This window comes from Macrotis lagotis, chromosome 1 (assembly GCF_037893015.1).
Source record: "Macrotis lagotis isolate mMagLag1 chromosome 1, bilby.v1.9.chrom.fasta, whole genome shotgun sequence".
NCBI lineage: Eukaryota > Metazoa > Chordata > Mammalia > Peramelemorphia > Peramelidae > Macrotis > Macrotis lagotis.
Genome location: NC_133658.1, coordinates 307,701,302 through 307,710,201, shown reverse-complemented (window position 1 = coordinate 307,710,201; position 8,900 = coordinate 307,701,302). Strand labels below are relative to the sequence as shown.

At 40.5% G+C, this 8,900-nt stretch overlaps 1 protein-coding gene across 6 annotated transcripts in view; it reads left to right on the top strand.

Annotated features, from left to right (window-relative positions):
* Positions 1-863: 863 nt before the first annotated feature.
* ADCY7 (adenylate cyclase 7) overlaps positions 864-8,900 on the top strand; it is a 134,469-nt gene continuing 126,432 nt past the window's right edge. For 5 of the 6 annotated variants that reach the window (XM_074211362.1, XM_074211360.1, XM_074211359.1 and 2 more), the window contains exon 1: positions 865-1,004. The gene's annotated coding sequence lies outside the window, so the exon portion shown is untranslated. Of the gene's footprint in view, positions 1,005-8,900 lie in introns of all 6 variants that reach the window. The other variant, XM_074211366.1, reaches the window with a different exon arrangement.

Sequence of the window (8,900 nt, the reverse complement as noted above, 5' to 3'; positions counted from 1 at the left end):
AAGAAGTTACAACATCTTTTAAAGGTAGTTTAACTCTTCCTGGATACCACACATAGATCAGAGACACCCTGTGAATAAAATATGACTCAATGGTGTGAAGAAAGAGGGCATTGCCATTTTTTGGGTTTGTTTTCAAACTGCTTAATTTACCAAGATAAATTGCCAACTGTTTTGTGGGATATGTTTATAGACCAAAGCTATCCATTTAATCATTTCTATTTTGATGAAAGGAGAGTTTTGGCTGTATTTTGAGATCCGATTATTCTTTTTATGAAGTCAACACTTGGATGGATCTGTGAAACCCTCTTCCCCACCACCAGAGATTGTCTCTTCCACATCTTCTCATCTGTCATTTTTATCCATGACTTTTTTGTCCGTCCTTCTGATGCTGCCCTGGACCAAAGGATTTTGTTTTCTGTACACCTTAAATTTAACTGAGCTTTTAAAACAAAAAGTTGGACTAGAATAAAGTAAACCATTATTTGGTGGAAGGGGAACAGGGTTCTCCCTGTGTCTTATTTTTCAATGAATGTGGTTCCAACGTTCCGCAGACTATTTTGTTTCCTGCTGACTCCAAAAGGATTTAAAATAGGAGTTCTGTCTCACAACGTCTGTGTGTGTTTGTGTGTGTGTGTGTGTGTGTGTGTGTGCACCCGCCCACTCAGTCACTCTCTCTCTGGTCCGAGGGATCCCCCCTCCCCAGATTCTTGGCCCCGGAGCTTTGTAAGCCACCACTAGCGGGGAGCCGCCTAGGGCCGACCGCCCACGAGTCTTCCCCGCCCCACTCTCGTTTGGAGGAGGGGGTGGGCCAGGCTCCCCCGCGGCAGCGGGTCTTGTGGCCGCCACCCCTCTGGCCCCGCAGCTTTGCGTGAGGGGACTAGCAGAGGCAGAGCTCCCCGCAGGAGCTTGTGGAGGGGGCTGGCGAGCACGCCCCCGCCTCAGTCCTCCGGGCTGCCTTCGGGAATCGCGCCGGCCGGCCGGGCTGGACAAGGTGGCAGCAACAGGTGAGTCTGGCCCCGCCGGGGCCCAGCGGGGAGGGGGCCACTTTGGTATCCCGAGCTGAGCCCAGCCCAGCATCGGCTCTCTCTCTCTCTCTCTCTCTCTCTCTCTCTCTCTCTCTCTCTCTCTCTCTCTCTCTCCCCTTCCCTCCGCCCCCCCCCCCCTTCAGTCCAACTGCGCTATCAATCTCCATTCTCTTTTCTTTGGTGCCGCTACTTCTCTTTCTTCCTGGGGCACCCGGCTCCTTCTTCCGTGGAGCTCTCGTCTTCTTGCAGTCCTGTGCCCAATATAGGGAATGTATGGTGTGCACTAGTATGGACCCAAGCTGGGGTAGCATCGCATCCTTTGGAAGGATGGATGGGGTTGGTGAAGGACTGCTGGGAGGAGGTGAGGTTCATCACCCTTGGGAGTGAAGCTGCCCAAAGTTGGCCAGAAAAGGCACAAAAGGAATTCGAGGATGGACCGTGAAGTGAGAAATAATCCAAGAAGGGCACACTCCTTGGGCTCTGTCCCCGGGACCCTTTTTCCCTTCACAAAATAAGAAAAGTTTACCAGTCTGAAGTCTCATCTAGTGAAAGGCTGCCAGCCCAAATCTGATAGCATGGTTTTAGGGAAGATTGGGTTGGCAATCTGGCATAACTTGGTGCCCTGGGAGCAGATAAACTGGACCACAGGTTCTGGCAACCTGACCACACAGTTGTTCTGTGACTGTTCAAATTTTTTCTCTTCCAGTTTCTGCAAAACCAAATGAGAGTGGTATTAACTGATTTCCAAAGGCCCTTTTAGTTTTGACAAATAGGGCATTGACCAGAGGTGTGGATGTTGAGAAATGGAGGATTTACAAGGAAATGGTGTCCTGGACATAGCAAAGGCCTTGGAGTCAAGAAACTTATAACTTGACCCTCAGTTTCCTGGGAGACAGGGTGATACTATTGAAAGAGATGCTGAATCTTAAGTTAGATGTTATGAATTTGAATCTTACTTCTCTTTGGGGGAGTCACTTAACCTCTCTATGTATCAGTTTACTTTTCTGCAAAACAAGGGAGTTAAAGTAGCTAACCTTTATATTTCCCTATTTTGTAGTATTGACTCTTGATCATCTAATTTGGGGGTTTTCTTGGCAAAGATGTTGAAATGGTTTGCCATGTCCTTTTCCAGATTATTTTACAAAAGACAAATGGGAATATAAGTGACTTGTCCAAGGTCACACAGATAGTATCTGAGACTGGATTTGAACTTGGGTTTTTTTTGACTCTAAGGCCATGGCACTGTGCCACCTAGCTGCATATTCCCCAGTAGCAATAGTCTCCAATTTTATTTAATATTTGTACCTTCCACCCAACACAATGCTTTGCATCCATAGAAGTTTAATAAATGTTTATTGTTATTGAAGTCTGATAACATGACACTGTGGAAAGGACACTGGATTTGGAATCAATTGACCTGAGTTTAAATTCTGACACCAAAATTGATTGCTGTGATGGGGGAACTGGTCTCTGAACCTCAGGTTCTTCATCTGTAAAATAGGGATATTTATTCCACTTCCCAAAGTTTCTGTATTGGAAGTATTTTGTAAACTCAAAAGTACATAAAGATGTGAGATGATTATGAAAACCGCTACTATGGATTTCATTAAAATTCCATTTGGAGGCAGGAGCTGAGATGATCATTTCCCATCTTTATGCCTTTGCACTAGTTGTCTCTTGTGCCTGAAAAGGATTCCCTCTCTCTCCTCCTCCCCCCCTGCCCATGTTCCACCCTCCCTGTTTAGAAATCCTTGACTTCCTTCAAGACTCAACTCAAGTCCTACCTTCCATATGAAGCCTTTCTCAATTCCTTTGCTGCCCAGTTCCTAGAGAAGTCCCTCCCAAAGTTATGCTGTATTTGTTTTTTTCATCCTTTTTGCATATTCATGTTGTTTCCCCCATCAGAATGTAAGCTTCCTGAAGACGGGACTTGTTTCATTTTGTCTCTGTTCTTTCTTAAGACATAGTTCAGTTCTTAGTAAACTACTTGATTGATTGCATATAATCTGGATCAACCCCCCCCTCATTTTATAAATGAGGAAACTGAGTCCCAGAGAAGTTTAGTTCAATTGAACAATCATTTAAGCACCCAATATATGTGCTTTACATACAAATTTATTTTTGCCCCAAATTACATAGATAGCAAATACTAGCTAAACCCAAACTTGCATGAGCCCAACTCCAAATCTGGTATTCTTTCTCTAGTACCATCCATACTGGTTTCTCAGTAACAGCAAGCATTTTTCCTCCTTCCTCTTTCCAGTTCCTCTTTTTGGCTGGCCAGGCTTTGTAACATCCACTAACCACAGTATGATTTCTGTTTTCTTTCTTTTTTTTTTTAGGTTTTGCAAGGCAAACAGGGTTAAGTAGATTGCCCAAGGCCACACAGCTAGGTAATAGTGTCTGAGACGGGATTTGAACCCAGGTACTCCTGACTCCAGGGCTGGTGCTCTATCCACTACCCCACCTAGCCACCACTTAGCCTCCACCTAGCTGCCCCAACACACTTTTTTTCTTAGTCTATGTTTACCTTCTCTGAACTCTCACAGCATTAGGCAGCCTATGGGTTATATACGTCTTGTCTTGTTACTGTTTCAAGGATTCTTGTCTCCCCAGCCAGATGGTAAGCCTGAGTAAGGAAAGAATCTAGCCCTTATTCTTCTTTGATGACTTTCTATGCACCTGCCACAGAACTGCATACAACAACCCTTTCAATGAATTGCTGGCTAAATCAATAATCCACGTCAATAATAATAAATCTAGTCCTTAGGAGCAGAGACTCATGCCTGCCATTTTGCATTTGCCAGACTTTGAATGAATGACCCCAAATTAGATTCTTGAATAAAAATGAACTTTAACAGATATAAATTTCCTCACCCCAGATTCCCAGAAATTCACATCTGAGGTAGATTTATGCTATTAACTTTTGATACAACAGTTTTATTTAGCCAGATAATAGTTGTTTCTGTGTTTATCTGAGTTTGAGAAGGAGGTAAGCATGATGTCCTATCTCAGAGAGAGTCAGCCTTGGCTTCTGGTGCAAAAAGCCCCAGACAGGATTGGTAGGTGAGATAGACTCAAGTAAATTTTTTTTTCTCTTGGCTCCAGACCAGGAATTATTGACAGTAAAGATATCAGAAACCTCCAGACACTCATCAAGCTCCTGTTCAGAGGCCAAAGAAATTTTTCTCTTGAAGCTGAGATTATTGAGCCTGCTTTCAAAGTGGGAGGAGTTGTCCTTGTGGGCTAAGGATGAAGGTGGTGGGGTTTGCCTTCTCTGAAGATCTTTATGGTCATAATGCTACTTGGATTTCTGTAAGGTACTTCAGAATTTTTAAAGGACTCTCCATATTAGATGGCTATTACAAATATTTACAGCCCTATTTTACAGATGAGGAACATAAGAACTTGTGGGGCAGCTAGGTGGTGTAGTGGATAGAGCACCAGCTCTGGAGTCAGGAGGATCTGAGTTCAAATTCGGACTCAGACACTTAATAATTACCTAGCTGTGTGGCCTTGGCCAAGTCATTTAACCCCATTGCCTTGCAAAAAAACTAAAAAAAAAAAGAGAGAATGAAGAACTTGCTAAAGTTCTTAGAAGCAATATGAGAGCCAAATCTCTTGTCTCCCAAAGCCTACATTCTTTCTGCTACACCAATCTAGCTTTTTTGGGGTCATTAAGTCAGTCAACTGTCACTTATTAAACACTTAGTATCTGCCAGTCACTGGGTGGGTCTAGATTTAAACTACTGTGTTGAGAGGTGTAGGAGATAGTAAGTATCATGCCAATTAGCATCATGGTAGACTCAATCAGACCTGAGCCTCCCCATTCTTGAAGAGTTTCTCCTCTTGTGTATGGCCCTCTGGCCATAGGTTTTTGTGGTTTTGTGTGAAATTTCCCCTGAGTAAAAAGGGGGAAATGACTAGTCAGTAGGGTACAGTCCTTGGAGTATGCCCAGTATGCTGCCATCAACAGGCAAATTGGCACCACAGGAAGCCCCCAATTGGCTAGTCTCCCATACTTCCTTCTGCCCCTTACATGGGTAAAGATGGTTATATCAGTAGTTGTGTGGCATGTTAGGATGACCCTGGGCAGGAATGATGCTAATTGAATGCTGAACAAAGCAAAGCAGATTTTGCCATTCTGAGGTATCTGGAGAACAATGATCTTATTTTGCATTCTCAGTCTTTGAAAAAAGTCAGATGCTTCCCCACTTTGCTTAGGACTTTCCTTGGGTAGGCTTCAACTTGGTTGAAATGCATCAATTTTCTGATTGTGGCTAGACTCAAACTAGTTCTTATCTTTGGGACAACTGGGACCAGGCTCCTTTCATATCCCAGACCACATCTACAATTTGATTAAGTGAACATTTATTAAGTATCTATGATGGACAAAGTCCAGTGTTTTGATCTTGGGGATACAGGATGCATTGAGTGAAACACCCTTACCCTCTGCCTTCCAGTGGATCATAAAATGATAAGAGATAGAAAGGACTCTAGAGATCTCCTAGTTCAGTCTTCTTTTCTTACTTTACAGAAGAAGCTGATTTACTCCAGGCCACAGGGTTAGTGAGCAAAACAGCTGGGACTAGAACTTAGCTAGCAATCCTGTGGGCCATAAGATGTTCATCAGTGTTTTTACCCACTTTAAAAAAATCCATCCCATCTCTCTTTTTTTTTTAGTTTTAGAAAGGTTTTTATTTATTTTGGTTTTCAATTTTTCCCCCAATCTTGCTTCCCTCCCCGCACCCCTCACAGAAGGCAGGTTGTTAGTTAGTCTTCACATCATTCCCATAATATGGATTGATCTAAGTTGAATATGATGAGAGAAAAATCATATCCTTAAGGAAGAAATATATAGTATGAGATATAGCAGAATTATATAACAAGAAAACATTTTTAAAAAAAAATTAAAAGTAATAGGCCTTAGTCTTTGTTCAAACTCCACAATTCTTTCTCAGGATGCAGATGGCATTCTCCATCAGACACCCCAAAACTGTGCCTGCTTGCTGCCCTGTTGGTTTGAGCAAGTCCATTAAGGTTGATCATCACTCCCATGTTGCTGTTAGGATGTATAATGTTCTTCTGGTTTTGCTCATCTTGCTCAGTATCAGTTCATGCAAATCCTTCTAAGCTTCCCTGAATTCCCATCCCTTCTGGTTTTTTTTTTTTTGCAAGGCAAATGGGGTTAAGTGGCTTGCCCAAGGCCATACAGCTAGGTAATTATTAAGTGTCAGACCAGATTTGAACCCAGGTACTCCTGACTCCAGGACCGGTGCTTTATCCACTGTGCCACCTAGCCGCCCAGTGCCCTTCTGGTTTTTAATAGAACAATAATGTTCCATCACATACATATACCACAGTTTATTAAGCCATTCCCCAGTTGATGGACTTTCCCTCAGTTTCCATTTCTTTGCCATCACAAACAGAACTGCTATGAACATTTTTGTACAGGTGATGTTTTTAACCCTTTTTCATAATCTCTTCAGGGTATAGACCCAGTAGTGATATTGCTGGATCAAAGGGTATGCATAATTCCAAATTGTTCTCCAGAAAGGTTGGATGAGTTCAGAGCTCCACCAACATTGTATTAGTGTCCCAGATTTCCCAGATCCTTTCCAACATTTATCATTGTCCATTCTAGTCATACTGGACAATCTGAGAGGTGTGAGGTGGTACCTCAGAGATGTTTTAATTTGCATTTCTCTAATAATTAGTGATTTAGAGCAATTTTTCATATGATTATGTATTGCTTTGATTTCCTCATCTATAAATTGCCTTTACATATCCTTTGTCCATTTGTCAATTGGGGAATGGCTTGTCTTTTTAAAAAAAAATTTGACTCAGTTCTCTGTATATTTTAGAGATGAGTCCTTTGTCAGAAACACTAGTTATAAAAATTGTTTCCCAATTTACTACATTTCTTTTGATCTTGGTTACAGTGCAAAAAAGCTTTAATTTAATATAATCAAAATTATCATTTTTTTGATGATGTTCTCCTTCCTTGATCATAAACTGCTTCTCTTTCCATAGATCTGACAGGTAGTCTCTTTGATCTTCTAGTTTGCTTATAATATTGTTTTTTTATGTCTAGATCCTATATCCATTTTGATCTTATCTTGGTATAGGGTATGAGTGTTGGTCTAATCCAAGTTTCTTCCATACTAACTTCCAATTTTCCCAGCAGTTCTTATCAAAGAGGGAGTTTTTATTCCAATAGCTGGATTCTTTAGGTTTATCAAGCAACAGATTACTAAAATCAGTTCCTGTTATTGTACCTACTCTATTCCACTGATCCACCACTCTATTTCTTAGCCAATACCAGACAGTTTTGATGATTGATGCTTTTATAATATAATTTTAGATCAGGTAGGGCTAAGCCACCTTCTTTTATCCTTTTTTCATTAAATCCCTGGAGATTCACAACTTTTTATATCTCCATATGAATTTACTTACAATTTTTTCTAACTCATTGAAGTAAGTTTTTGGAAGTTTGATTGGTAGGGCACTAAAGAAGTAGTTTAATTTTGGTAGAATTGTCATTTTTATTATATTTTCTTGGTCTGTCCATGAGAAATTGATATTTTTCCAGTTATTTAAGTCTGATTTTATTTGTTTGAGAAGTGTTTTGTAATTGTTTTTAAAATGTTTCTGAGTCTGCCTTGACAGATAGATTCCCAAGTATTTTATATTGTTTGATGTTACTTTGAATGGGATTTCTCTTTCTAGATCTTTCTGCTGTATCTTGCTAGTCACATATAGAAATGCTGAGGATTTATGAGAATTTATTTTATAACCTGCAACTTTGCTGAAGTTGTTAATTATTTCTAGTAGTTTTTTAGATGATTTTTTGGGATTCTCTAGGTATACCATCTTGTTGTCTGCAAAGAGTGAGAGTTTTGTCTCTTCCCAATTCTAATTCCTTCAATTTCTTTTTTCTTTTCTAATTGTTGAAGCTAACATTTCTAATACAATATTGAATAGTAGTGGTGATAATGGGCATCCTTGTTTCACCCCAATCTTCTTGGGAATGCCTCAAGCCTCTCCCCATTGAATATAATGCTTGTGGATGGTTTCAGATAGATACTGCTTATTATTCTAAGGAACAGTCCATTTATTCCTACACTCTCTAGTGTTTTTAATAGGAATGGATGCTGTATTTTGTCAAAAGCTTTTTCAGCATCTATTGATATAATCATATGATTTCTGATAGGTTTGTTATTGATATAATTAATTAAACTGACAGTTTTCCTAATATTGAACCAACCCTGCATTCCTGGGATAAATCCTACTTGGTCATAGTGTATTATCTTAGTGGTAACTTGTCATAATCATTTTGCTAAGATTTTATTTATGATTTTTGCATCTATATTCATCAGGGAGATAGGTCAATAATTTTCTTTCTCTGTTTTAACTCTTCCTGGTTTAGGTATCAGCACCCCATCTCTCTCTCTCTCTCTTTTTTAAGGTTTTTGCAAGGCAAACAGGGTTAAGTAGCTTGCCCAAGGCCACACAGGTAATTATTAAGTGTCTGAGACTGAATTTGAACCCAGGTACTCCTGACTCCAGGGCCAGTGCTTTATCCACTATGCCACCTAGCTGCCCCTCCCCATCTCTTTTTTTCCCCATCTCTTTTTAACAGAAGGACAATCATTTATTTATTTCCTTGTTACAAAAGGTCTTCACTGAGGAGGCAGTGTGATATAAATCAAATTGCTTCTGAGATCTCTTCTGAATAGCTTTAAATCTTTGTTATTCAGTCATTTCCAGTTGTGTCTGATTTCTTGTGACCTAATTTGGGGGTTTTCTTGGGAATGATACTGGAAGGGTTTTCTGTTTCCTTCTCCAGTTCATTTTACAGATGATAAAACTGAG